This window comes from Salmo trutta, chromosome 13, assembly GCF_901001165.1.
Source record: "Salmo trutta chromosome 13, fSalTru1.1, whole genome shotgun sequence".
Lineage (NCBI taxonomy): Eukaryota > Metazoa > Chordata > Actinopteri > Salmoniformes > Salmonidae > Salmo > Salmo trutta.
Window position 1 is genome coordinate 56,112,943 of NC_042969.1, and position 13,668 is coordinate 56,126,610.

Here is a 13,668-nt window from a genome sequence, read left to right on the forward strand (position 1 = left end):
AGGAAGTACCAGATCAATGTGCAACAAAGCATCCTTCTGTCACGCTCACTATCTTCAAACTCCCTGTCATAAATAAGCCAAGGCGCAACGTGCATGGAATTCCACATCCTTTAATCGAAGTGAAACCAAAAACAATACAGAAAGGAAATGGAACGTGGCGTTCTGGGCTGCTCACAGGCAGCTACACAAAAACAAGATCCCACAATCACAGGTGGGAAAAGGCTGCCTAAGTATGATTCCCAATCAGAGACAACAATAGACAGCTGCCTCTAGGAACCACAATCGGCCAAAAACAAAGAAACAGACAACATAGAATGCCCACCCCACATCACACCCTGACCTAATCAAATAGAGAATTAAAACTACTCTCAAAGGTCAGGGCATGACACCTTCACTCATGCTGCCAAACATACCCTCGTAAAACTGACCATCCTACCGATCCTCGACTTCGGTGATGTCACCTATAAAATAGCCTCAAACGCTCTACTCAACAAATTGGATGCAGTCTATCACAGTGCCATCCGTTTTGTCACCAAAGCCCCATATACTACCCACCATTGCGACCTGTACGCTCTCGTTGGTTGGCCCTCGCTTCATACTCGTCGCCAAACCCACTGGCTACAGATTATCTACAAGTCTCTGCTAGGTAAAGCCTCGCCTTATCTCAGCTCACTGGTCACCATAGCAGCACCCACTCGTATCACGCGCTCCAGCCGGTATATCTCACTGGTCACCCCCAAAGCCAATTCCTCATTTGGTCGTCTTTCCTTCCAGTTCTCTGCTGCCAATGACTGGAACGAACTGCAAAAATCTCTGAAGCTGGAGATTCATATCTCCCTCACCAACTATAAGCACCAGCTGTCAGAGCAGCTCACAGATCACTGCACCTGTACGTAGCCCATCTGTAAACAGCCCATCTGTCTACCTACCTCATCCCCATACTGTATTTATTTATTTATCTTGCTCCTTTGCACCCCAGTATCCCTACTTGCACATTCATCTTCTGCACATCTACCATTCCAGTGTTTTAATTGCTATATTATAATTACTTCGCCACCATGGCCTATTTATTGCCTTAACTCCCTTATCTTACCTCATTTGCTCTCTCTGTATATAGACTTTTTGTTTTCTTTTGTTCTACTGTATTATTGACTATGTGTCACGTCCTGACCAGCAGATGGAGCTGTTGTAGTAGTTTTGGGGTCAGGACGTGGCAGTCTTGTGTGTGTGAATGTTCTGTGTTGGTCTTGTGACTCCTGATCAGGAACAGCTGGGGATCGTTGTTCCTGATTGGGAGTCATATATGTAGGAGTATGTTTGTCACTTGCTTTTGTGGGTAGTTGTTTTTGCACTGCGTTTGTAGAGCCTGTAAAACTGTTGCTGTCGTGATCTTTATTGTTTTGTCAAGTGGATGCTATACTCCTTTTTTTGTGAATTCAAAGAATGAGTATCCATATTCCCGCTGCGTCTTGGTCCTCTTCTCTCCAGTACGACATTGTTTGTGACACTATGTTTTTGTTGCACTGCTTTGCTTTATCTTGGCCAGGTCGCAGTTGCAAATGAGAACTTGTTCTCAACTAGGCTACCGGGTTAAATAAAGGTGAAATAAATTAATACATTTAAAAAAGAGGACAGAGGTATTTGATATAAATAAGTACATGAAGGTAGGGTTAAGTGACACTAGGCATTAAGTATAGATAATAAGAATAAAATGAAGAGCAAGCTAGCAGCAGCAAATGAGTGTAAAAGTGTGTGTATGTGAGTTTGTGCTCTGTGTGTGCTCTGTGTGTGTGTGTGTGTGTGTGTGTGTGTGTGAGAGAGAATGTGTCAGGGTTTTATGTGTGTATATGGTGTGTATATAAAGTCTATTGAGTGTGTTGGGCCAGTGCAAGACAGTCAGTGCAGATCGTTTGGGTACCATTAATTGACTATTTAGCTGAGAAATGAAAATCAGAAATTAGATGGCAACGTACAGTGCCAGTCAAACTTCTAAATGACACATACATTTCTCCTTCTGGTCCCAATCTTACAGTAGAGCTTTGAAGTAGTCAAAGCCAATGGCTAAGTCTTGGTTGTGTAACGCTAGTCTCATATGTTGGTTTCCCAGGCAAGGGTCAACCTGGCTAGATTCCTGGTCTGGTCCCACCCACTTGGCACACGCGCTCGCCCACGAACCCCAAGAGTCACGAGAGAAGTCAATGGGGGATGCAGGTCACCAACAGTTTGTGTGTAAATGCATGTGCGTAAGTAAGCAAGAACTATAAAATGACTGTTTTGTTATCCTGACCTCAGAACGTTCTCATGAATAAAGCTACAGAAACCTTTTGCAGAAAGCTGAGTCCTTGCCTAATTATTTAACCCATTGTCTTACCAACCTTGGACATTAGTCAAGGCGAATTGATTATTGATTATTATCATCGAGATATAAAATTCCTTTAACAATTGGTCGTTCGAGCCGGATCTCAAAAACTGCCGCTGTCGTTCCAAAGAGACACCGAAACCGTGCACGGGCGAATGAAAAATCCGTAAATCAAAGACCTGGCCCTTTCTGTGGATTCTTTACAGGCCGGTGGCAAACTGGTACACGACAGAGGTGGTGATGAGATTCAACGAACATTGAAAAACTCAGCTGCAAATAACAAGGTTAGTAAGCTTTATTCATACTTTTGGGGAATAGCACCTGTATGATTACATTAAATAAGGAGTGAGTGATACACCTGTGTGTCTGCATTGCATGATGAATTGAGTGAAGCACCTATAAGTCTGCATTGCATGATGAAATGAGTGAAGCACCTATAGGTCTGCATTGCATGATGAAATGAGGAATACACCTGTATGTCTGCATTGGATGATGGAATAAGGGACACAATTGGGTGTTGGCATTAAATGAGGAAAAGCGATTGATGTGAGAGTGAAAGGCAAAAGCGATTGATGTGAGAGTGAAACGCAAAAGCGATTGATGTGAGAGTGAAAGGCGGGAGCAAGTAGAGGATTTTAATGTACTCTGGGTGTTAGACGCTGTAATTGGTGAATGTTATAGCTAGTGACCTGGCTTCAGAAGTTCACGTGTAGAAAACGGTTTTAAAGGGAATCAAGTATTCTGCGCGAATGGAAGGCAGGAATTAGTTGTAAATTCAAAACGACGAATTCGAAAACGAAGCAGGCCTGGGCAACTGTGGCCACTGCATAAAACTAAACTAGGGCTTATGGTGAGACCTGATAACGTAGCAAAAGGGTCAAAAAACCATAAGGGGATAGTCGGTACCTAAATATTGTTATTTAGGTCTGATATCTATGGGAGAAGTGAGACCTAATATGGCGGAGTGAGAAACAGATATTATTGTCAACAATTACATGAATCAACAGATAAATAGGCTGTTAACTAGGGCTTTACGACCCCTGGAAAATAGTTTATAGTTGCATACCTATGCGACCTAATGTCTGATCGACAGTCCCCTCTATAGATAAAGTTTCGAGAGAGATAGAGTAACTATGCTGGCATGAGTGATTGCATGTGAGGAGAATTCTGTCAACAATCGCGAGAAAAAGACAGGCAGTAAAACCTAAAAATAAAACGGGTTGCAGTGTTTGTCTATGAGTGAGATAAAGACAGGGTTTTAGGATAGATACGTATGATCATTCTAGCAGAATAACTCTATATTGTGAGAAGGAAAATTAATGGGTGTTGATACACATAGAAAACATATTGCTCAAATCAATAGTCGAAATAGAACAAAAAAGCTGTTTTTTTTTTTAAACGTGGTATAGAAACAATTACGAATAATTATTCCCCAAATTCTAGGTTAATAACGAAAACATAGTTAAAATCAACAGTCGCGAAAAAAGCTGGTTTGTTCTTTTAAGCGTGAGATAGAAGCAATGTGTCACATAGCATGCGAATAATTATTCTTCAAGTCTAGCTTAACAACGGTAAATAGCATACACAAAGATTAACAACGAGTACTGATTGTATTTGATCCAGAGTTTTTATAAATTAAAGCACATAGTTTAAGGTTCTTACGAATAATCCTTCTAAAAGACTAGATTGGGAAAACAAGCGAAATAACTAGTACAAACATGGGTAGTAAATCCTCCAAGGAGGTGCAGGAATTTACGGGAGATGAGCGATACATGGAGTTAAATGTTATAAAATAAATATTTATTTCGGTCCAATGTGGAGAAGGAAGTATGAATTTGATGGAAGTTTGGATGTGGAAAAGTTGGGACTAATGGTAAGAAAGATGCATAAGGTATGTGGGGACAAGACAGGGAAACAGCAATGTCGAGGGTAACACATAGCCAGGGTGTGGTTGTCTGAACCCCGCAGAAGAAGGCAAGTGTAGAAAGAGAGAGAGGCAGAGTCAACGGTCGCAGGAGAAAGGCTTAGACATTTACATTGGGGCTATGTTCTGGAAATTGTATCGATAGTACGTGCCTAATTTTACGACTACAGACATTGATAAATAGGGTTATTTGTGAGGAGTCACAATTAGTTCATTAGCATTGTGGTTCAGTGGTTGAATTCTTGCCTGCCATGCGGGGGACCCGGGTTCGGTTCCCAGCCCATGCACCATAGGACTAAACAATAATTAAATTAAATTTATGTTATGACTGGAACCATACGGTTATTAGTGTTTGTTTAAGATAGATAGCTTGTTTAGTTTAAATGGAAAGACAGAGTCGATAAAGTACGTTGTTTGTGGTCTAAATGGCCTGCTTAAAGGATTTATAGAGAATGGGAGTTGTATTTGAATGACAGAATCAAGGAAAAGGCAGTTACTTAAATGTAATGAATTATAAGGAGCGGAAATTAATAATTGCGACAGAATTGTGGCGATATACATTGTCTTTTTTTAACCCTTCGACATTTCATAAGACTATAAGCCAATACCTAGAGAGATTAAAGGACGTGTCCAACGCAAATAGTGGGTTAATAGAACCCCGGTAGTGGATGGATTTGATGCCCCGTATTTTCAGCAATTAAAATGTGCTTTCCTCAGTGGAAAGCGTCCTGAGATAAGTCGTGCCATCAAACAGAACCTCGTAGGGTGGGGGCTAGCAGATCTGAGTGAAGTAAGAGAGGCCAGAAAGGGGGTCGAGACAAATACAGAGAGAACAAGGTCAGGCGCCCACAGCCAGACTCAGAGGAGGGAGGAAGGAAAGGCATGTTCAATCACATAAACCATTGAGGAAGTTTAAAACAAATGATTGGAGGGAGTACAATGGAATTATAAGTATTATTAGGTTTTGTTTATAGTCAACTTTTGGGTTTTTGAATCAGTGTAGTAGGATGAAACGACCAAGTGGTTATTTTATGGAAAAAGAAGCGCTTAGCTCTCTTTGGAAAGAAAAAAAGAATAATTCCTAGGGACATGATATCTTAACCTGTTGGGGGTAGGGGGCAGTATTTACACGGCCGGATATAAAACGTACCCGATTTAATCTGGTTACTACTCCTGCCCAGTAACTAGAATATGCAAATAATTATTGGCTTTGGATAGAAAACACCCTAAAGTTTCTAAAACTGTTTGAATGGTGTCTGTGAGTATAACACAACTCATATGGCAGGCAAAAACCTGAGAAGGTTTCATGCAGGAAGTGGCCTGTCTGACAAGGAGTCGTTCTTCTTGTCTCTGTTAATTGAAGAGTGGGGATCTTAGCTGTAACGTGACACTTCCTACGGCTTCCATAGGCTCTCAGAGCCCGGGAAAAAACTGAACGATGACGAGGCAGCCTCTGGCTGAAACACATAATCGCCTTTGCCAAGTGGCCGATAAGAGGACAAAGGAATTAGGCGCGTGCCTGATTTGACCCCGTGCTGTATTTTCTTTCGGCTGTTTACCTAATTGCAGATTCCCGGTTGGAATATTATCGCTTTTTTACGAGAAAAATTGCATAAAAATTGATTTTAAACAGCGGTTGACATGCTTCGAAGTACGGTAATGAAATATTTAGAAATCTTTTGTCACGAAATGCGCCGTGCGCGTGACCGTTATTTACCATTGGGATAGTGTCTTGAACGCACGAACAAAACGCCGCTGTTGGAACATAACTATGGATTATTTTGGACCAAACCTACATTTGTTATTGAAGTAGAAGTCCTGGGAGTGCATTCTGACGAAGAACAGGAAAGGTAATCAAACTTTTCTAATAGTAAATCTGACTTTGGTGAGTGCTAAACTTGCTGGGTGTCTAAATAGCTAGCCCTGTGATGCCGGGCTATCTACTTAGAATATTGCAAAATGTGCTTTCACCGAAAAGCCATTTTAAAATCGGACATATCGAGTGCATAGAGGAGTTCTGTATCTATAATTCTTAAAATAATTGTTATGCTTTTTGTGAACGTTTATCGTGAGTAATTTAGTAAATTGTTAGTAAATTCATCGGAAGTTTGCGGGGGGTATGCTAGTTCTGAACGTCACATGCTAATGTAAAAAGCTGGTTTTTGATATAAATATGAACTTGATTGAACAAAACATGCATGTATTGTATAACATAATGTCCTAGGTGTGTCATCTGATGAAGATCAAAGGTTAGTGCTGCATTTAGCTGTCTTCTGGGTTTTTGTGACATTATATGCTAGCTTGAAAAATGGGTGTCTGATTATTTCTGGCTGGGTACTCTGCTGACATAATCTAATGTTTTGCTTTCGTTGTAAAGCCTTTTTGAAATCGGACAGTGTGGTTAGATTAACGAGAGTCTTGTCTTTAAATAGCTGTAAAATAGTCATATGTTTGAGAAATTGAAGTAATAGCATTAAGGTATTTGAAAATCGCGCCACAGGATTCAACTGGCTGTTACGTAGGTGGGACGATTTCGTCCCGCCTGCCCTAGAGAGGTTAAAGGGGTACACACATGGCATTTTGGAAGTTTGTTTTCTGAGTTTTAATTAAACACGTGAAATTCTTTTGATAGGGAATGTTCTGGGAACCTGGGATACAAAATGTGGATAAAGTTCTTAGCTTTAATTTGTTTAATGTAGTAAGAAACACGCTTCTGAAAGGGTGGTATGACTTTTGACCCCTCTGGTGGCTTCCCTGTGTGGTCTGATCAGCCACATTGAAAAGCCATTTGGATGGTGAATTTAAGGTCATTGGTGATATTGATTTTAAGGGAATTTGTAGAACTGATAATTATGATGGAGTTAAAGTTCTTAGACACAATTGATAATTTCAACCAATGAGAGGACTAAAAGGGCAAAGCCTTAGACTAAGGGTAGGCTTCCTTAAGTCTATTTTCCTAGAACAATAAGGGTAAAATAATCTCTTGGTGGAGTAAATCAGATTAGTCATTTTGATCTGATTATGTTATTTGAAAATATTTTGACCAGTAGCAGGGATATTTTTTACATGATCTAGATAAGTTTATTTTCCCCTTAGGAAGTCAGCTGTTGTTGAAAGCAGTGTAAGAGATTTAACACAACAAGGCTGTGGAATTGATATAATAGTATTACTATATTTTGTTGTGAATAAGTTTAATAATGGTAGACTTGGGTCAACAGGACAGGGATATATGACATCTGTAGGTGATCTAGGATCATTGAGGGTATTGTGATACATTTAAGTAGATATGCAATATCTAGACAGGTTGATTTTTCTAAAATTCAGGAGTGCAACCAAGGAGACAATGAGACATTTAGTCAATATTTGGAAACAACCCATATTATGAGAAAAAGCTGGAGACAGGTAGATAGAAGGGCAGACGGAGAAATCCTCCCCTACACTGCTGAAACCTTGAGGGTTGGGGAGTAGCAGGAAGAAAGGAGGGGGGCCAGCAGGAGTAGAGAGGAAGAGAATTTGGTTCGCTTAGCTTTAGGATATTAATTCATGGAGAGACTAGCGGCTCTGTTGGCAGGCATGTATTTTAGTTTTGATTTTAAGTTTGTTTGGTAAATTCGCTAGGAGGAGATATGATCATTTTGTTGAAAGTAATTGAAAGTAAGACTCAACCACCCCAGCCTATCACCAACGAAGGCAATCCAGGGTTTAAACAAGACATTTGACGAACAAGCTATTCGGTTGAATGGCTTTAATGAGAGGATTCATAAAAAGACCCTCTAAATTGCAGACGTTTCCAAAACGACAGATTTGAATGTAGCAGGCATTAAGGGTATCACCACTTGTTACGCACGCCTCTAGAAAGAGGGAACGCAACACCCTGCCACAACTTAACTTCTCTGGCGCAGGTGGGACGAATTTGTCCCACCTACGTAACAGCCACCTGAATTCAGTGGCGCGATTTTTGAATCGTTTGAAATACTATTACTTCAATTTCTCAAACATGACTATTTTACAGCTATTTAAAGACAAGACTCTCCTTAATCTAACCACACTGTCCGATTTCAAAAAGGCTTTACAACGAAAGCAAAACATTAGATTATGTCAGGAGAGTGCCCAGCCAGAAATAATCAGACACCCATTTTTCAAGCTAGCATATAATGTCACATAAACCCAAACCACAGCACTAACCTTTTATGATCTTCATCAGATGACACACCTAGGACATTATGTTATACAATACATGCCTGTCTGTTCAATCAAGTTCATATTTATATCAAAAAACAGCTTTTTACATTAGCATGTGACGTTCAGAAAAAGCATACCCCCCGCAAACTTCCGGGGAATTTACTAACAGTTTGCTAAATTACTCACGATAAACGTTCACAAAAAGCATAACAATTATTTTAAGAATTATAGATACATTACTCCTCTATGCACTCGATATGTCCGATTTTAAAATAGCTTTTCGGATGAAGCACATTTTTGCAATATTCTAAGTACATAGCCCAGCCATCACGGGCTAGCTATTTAGACACCCACCCAGTTCAGCCTTCACCAAAATCACATTTCCTATAAGAAAAATGTTCTTACCTTTCCTGTTCTTCGTCAGAATGCACTCCCAGGATTTCTTCTTCAATAACAAATGTAGGTTTGGTCCCAAATAATCCATCGTTATATCCCAACAGCGACGTTTTGTTCGTGAGTTCTAGACACTATCAGAATGCTACATCACGGTCACGAGCATGGCGTGACAAAAAATGTCTAAATATTCCATTACCGTACTTTGAAGCATGTCAACCGCTGTTTAAAACCAATTTTTATGCCATTTATCTCGTAGAAAAGCGATAATATTCCGACCGGGAATCTGCAATGAGCCTAAACAGCCGAATGAAATTTCTCCACGGGGGCGAATCGTGCACGCGCCTCATTCAATGGTCCTCTGATCGGCCACTTACCAAAGGCGATAATCTGTTTCAGCCAGAGGCCGCCTCGTCATCGTTCAGGTTTTTTCCGGGTTCTGAGAGCCTATTGGAGCCCTAGGAATTGTCACGTTACAGCTAAGATCCTTACTCTTCAATAAACAGATGCAAGACGCACGACTCCTTGTCAGACAGGCCACTTCCTGCATGAAACCTTGTCAGGTTTTTGCCTGCCATTGGAGTTCTGTTATACTCACAGACACCATTCAAACAGTTTTAGAAACTTTAGGGTGTTTTCTATCCAAACCTGAACAATAATATGCATATTCTAGCTTCTGAGTTGGTGTAGGAGGCAGTTAAAAATGGGAACATATTTTTCCCAAAATTCTCAATACTGCCCCCTAGCCCAAACAGGTTAACTCTCCGTGGTGTGAAAAAGGTATGGAAGTGTAGGTGTGAGCAAGGATGACAAAAAGGCAGAGAATACCATTTACTGGGAATTTATTCCTTCACGCGGTAAATTGGGGAAAAGGGGCTGGACAGAACCAAAGCAAAGAAACTAAATATCAAAGCCCCCTCTCCTACCTTACCTGCCTACCCACTACTTACCTAACTAGCACCACCTGGTGCACTAACCAAAATACAGGGGATGGTCCGCCCAGGTCTTTCCTAGTGTGCATAGACAATAAATTACTACGGGTATATGTATGCCCGCGGGCCTCTTGCCTAAGCACACCCTAGGTGCCTTCCCCTTCCCCCCTGGGAACAAATGAAACAGAATATTCCAAATGTCTTCACAACAAACTGAGAAAAAACTATTAACTCAGGACATTAAAGAAGCTCTCTGAGCAACAACTACACAGTACATACCAAATGTCTTAGCAACCACCAACATGCTATAACTCTCAACCATTATCTCTGGGTCTCCCAACAAATATCTCTGCAATCATCTCTCTTTCTGAGCAACAGAACTGGGGCTTATATAGCTTCAGAAGAAGTTAGTAATTGGAGACAGCTGCGTCCTGACGAGGGGGCGGGGTCAGCTCTCCAATCATCAATGTTGATTGACCAATCAGCTGCTCGTAGAGAATTTCAGGAATCCATTTCCTGAAATACATACATGATAATACACAAACCACAACACAGAAACTGGGGAACGTAACACGCCCACCACAAAAAAATGCAAACAGAGTTTGCAATAACAAAAACCAACGCATCCCCAGTTATTAAACCCGTGATAGAGCGTCGGCAACCACATTTGCCGAGCCCTTCACATAGGCTATCTGTACATTATATCTTTGTACAATCAGAGCCCACCGCATAAGGCGTCGGTTCTGATTGTACATTTGTTTCAAGAACACCAAAGGATTATGGTCCGTGAAGACCATTACAGGCAAGGCACTGGAACCCACATATACCTCAAAGAACTGTAATGCTAGCAATAAAGCCAGCGTTTCCTGTTCAATTGTGGAGTACCTTGACTGACATGAGTTGAACTTACGGGAGAAGAAACTGACGGGTCGATCCACTCCATCTTCATCTTCCTGCAAGAGAACCGCACTCACCCCCACTATACTAGTGTCTACCTCCAACTTAAAAGGTTTGTCAAAGTTGGGGGCCGCAAGCACTGGGGCACTACAAAGTAGCGCTTTAGCGGACTCAAAAGCATAGTTACAGTCCTGGGACCACTTAAATGGTACCTTCGGACTAAGCAGAGATGAAAGGGGAGCTACTACCGTCGAGAAATTCTTACTGAATGTACGATAGTAACCTACCATCCCCAGGAATCTGCGCAACTGGCGGCGAGTCGTGGGAGCAGGAAAAGCAACAATTGCTTCCACTTTGCCAGTTACTGGGCGCACTTGACCTCGTCCCACTTGTTTCCCTAAGTAAGTCACTGTAGCCTTTCCAAACTCACACTTGGCCAAATTGAGGGTTAAAGAAGCATTCTACAACCGTTGAAACACACTTTTCAAGGAGGCGAGATGATCAGACCAAGTAGCCGAATGAATCACCACATCGTCAAGATAAGCTGTACAATTCGGCACATCCACGAACACAATGTTAACTAGCCGCTGAAAAGTAGCAGGTGCATTACACATTCCAAAGGGCATCACAGTATATTGTACGAAGTTCTGGCGTAACGAAAGCCGAGATGTCAGAAGCTCGAGAGGTCAGAGGCACCTGGCAATAACCTTTTAGCAAATCTAATTTACTAACGTAAGCAGCAGAGCCAATTCTATCAATGCAGTCATCTAAGCGAGGTAGAGGAAAAGAATCAGACTTTGTAACGGCATTTACTCGACGATAGTCCGTACATAAGCGAGACGTACCGTCAGGCTTAGGAACAAGAATACACGGAGAACTCCAGGAGCTGTTACTGGGTTTCGCCATGTCATTCTGTAATAAATAAGCTACCTCACTTTTCATTGCTTCCCTTTTCTTTGCATTAACCCGGTACGGATGCTGACTTATAGGAACAGCGTTCCCCACATCCACGTCATGTTCCAAGATGGACGTGCGACTTGGAACATCCTGAAACAGTGAGAAAACTGTTTATCAATAAGACAAGATCCTTAGTTTGATCTTTATCCAAATGTTCCATTTGAGAGGGTAACTTTTTCAGCATCTCTGAATTACATAAGCGTTCACACTGCTGTAGCGTATGGCGTAACTCCAACCCGTCCTCCTTATCCTCCTCTAGATCCCAGCCAGGCTTCAGCACCACCGCAGCCACACTGGAGACGGCGGACTGGACCGGCTTACTTGAGGAGCTGTTGGGAGAATCACGCACATATGCTTTCAGCATGTTAACATGACACATTCGGGAAGAACGCCTCCGATCTGGGGTCTTTATCACATAATTGGTGTCACTGAGTTTCTTTTCCACAAGATATGGTCCAGAAAAACGTGCTGACAGAGATGAGCCAGGGATTGGCAACAAAACTAAAACTTGATCCCCTGGTGCAAAAGAACGGCCTTCAGCCTTTTTGTCATAATGCAACTTCATGCGTTTTTGAGTAGAGGAGAGAGACTTTTGGGCTAACGCACATGCAGCGTGCAGTCTCTCCCGCATTTTACTGACATAATCCAACACATTTTTAGGGGCGCTACTGGGTGTAGGAGATAAGATATGCTCCTTCAAAACTTTTAGCGGACCCCGTGGGGTGTGTCCAAACACAAGGTCAGCAGGGCTGAACCCTAAGGACTCTTGTATTGTTTCCCTAATAGCAAATAGGACAAAGGGCACCCCCTCATCCCAATCGGTACTGGTATCCATGCAATACTTGCGTAGCATTGCCTTCAGCATCTGATGCCAGCGTTCGAGAGCCCCTTGACTCTCCGGATGATACGAACTGGAGACCTGATGGGAAATACACAGCGTCTTTAACACATTAGAGAACAGCTTTGACATAAAGTTGGATCCCTGATCAGTTTGGATTACTTTAGGGAGTCCAAACGTAGAGAAGAACTTCACAAGTGCCTTCACCACAGTCTTAGCCGTTATTTTACGGAGAGGTATAGCCTCTGGGTATCGAGTAGCACTGCACATTATTGTTAGTAAGAACTGGTTACCTGACCTGGTTTTCGGCAATGGACCTACACAATCAATTATCACTTTTTCAAACGGTTCCCCCACCATAGGAATCGGGCAGAGCGGCGCACGAGGAACTGTTTGATTCGCTTTCCCAGTGAGTTGACATACATGCCATGTTTTACAAAATTGGACAACGTCAGACTTCAAACCTGGCCAAAAGAAATGTCGAAGGACTCGGTTATAAGTCTTCGTGATCCCTAAGTGTCCGGACCACGCCTGGTCATGGGCGAGTGACAACACCTGCTGTCGGAACGGTGTAGGAACAACCACTTGACACACTTCACGCCAGTCACTAACGGTGTCATGAGCTGCCCATTTACGCATCAAAACTCCTGCTTCCATAAAGTAGGCAGTCTCTTTAGTTTTAGCTTCCTCAATGGAAATTACCGAAGCAAAACACTTGCGAAGACTGATGTCTCCCTTTTGACATTCAATCACCTTCTCGGGGTTGACAGACAAAAGAATGTCAAGTAATTGGGGCGCGATTTCGCTTTCCCCTGCCTTAGTTTTACGGGGGTAAAAACTGTCGGCATTTCAGAAGGAATACTCGGTGCATTGTCTTCTACCTCAACCTTCTCAAAAATGGAACTGGCCAAATCCACCACATCTCCTAGCTTGCGAGATTGTGCCCTCGTTAACACACAAGCTGGAAAAACATGTGGAAATGCTTGAACCAATTTCTCATCTGTAGTTCTGATTTCTGGGTTGTCTACTACCTCTAACACAGGAGTGGCGTTACCACCAGCAATATCATTCCCTAGTAACAATGTGACTCCTTTTACTGGCAGTGTAGACACTACACCAACACAGAAACATCCTGATACCAAGTCTGACACTAAGTGGACCCAGTGTAATGGTACAGGTACTGTTT